The sequence below is a fragment of the Carlito syrichta genome, unplaced genomic scaffold, assembly GCF_000164805.1.
Source record: "Carlito syrichta isolate Samal-C Ts95f unplaced genomic scaffold, Tarsius_syrichta-2.0.1 Scaffold315162, whole genome shotgun sequence".
Taxonomy (NCBI): domain Eukaryota; kingdom Metazoa; phylum Chordata; class Mammalia; order Primates; family Tarsiidae; genus Carlito; species Carlito syrichta.
Genome location: NW_007259258.1, coordinates 134,873 through 135,718, shown reverse-complemented (window position 1 = coordinate 135,718; position 846 = coordinate 134,873). Strand labels below are relative to the sequence as shown.

Here is an 846-nt window from a genome sequence, read left to right as displayed (position 1 = left end):
CCAAAAAAAAAAAAAAAAAAATTAGCCAGACATGGTGACTCATGCCTGTAGTGCCAGTTACTTGGGAGGCAGGCAGGAGGATCGTTTGAGCCCAAATGTTGAAGCGTGCGGTGGACTATGATCTCACCACTGCACTCCAGTCTGGGTGACAGAGTAAGACTCTGTCTCAGCAAAGAGAGAGAGGGAGGGAGGGATGTAGGGAGAGAATGAGAGAGAGAGAGAGAGAGAGCGCGAGCGAGCGAATGCTTAATCATGGAATTCATCAAATAGGAGGGGGTAGGTGCAACTGGGAGCACTCAGAAATTTGGGACCAGGAGCCCCATCACTGGAACCTATGACTCAGGGACCAGTAAGGCGATTCAGCAATCGATCCTGAGACTGCAACACAGGACATCTTTGGAAGCACTGTAGGAGTCCAGGGTTGATGACAGGCCCTTGGCTTGGGTCAGCCTAACAGGCAGGGAGAGTCAGCGGGGAGCCCCAGTGGTGCATAGGGAAGGGGGTTGCTAAGCATCACAGCTGGGCCACAGGTGGGCCTCAGGGAATTCCGATTCAGCTCCCAGGGCTGCAGGAGGGAAACCAAAGTCGGCAGAAACAAATCAAGAGCTGGCGTGTGTCTCCTATGCGTTCCAAATTTTCCTGTCGCTAAAATTCCCCGTTTACCTTTTATTTCTGGATCATGGAATAGAATTTAGAATTGTCTTCAGGTTATAATGTCCATAATTTGATGATTTTAAAAGGTTGGTGGCTTAAAACAAGAATGCACATATTCAGATACCTCGGCCTCCCAAAGTGCTGGGACGATGACGGTTTACATGCCTCTGATCTTTTTTTTTTTTTTTTTTT

The 846-nt window shown here is 48.5% G+C and overlaps 1 protein-coding gene across 1 annotated transcript in view; it reads left to right on the top strand.

The window, feature by feature from the left end:
* Nucleotides 1–846, top strand: part of AK9 (adenylate kinase 9) — a 55,268-nt gene that overhangs the window by 45,158 nt on the left and 9,264 nt on the right. The gene's annotated exons all lie outside the window — the stretch shown is intronic.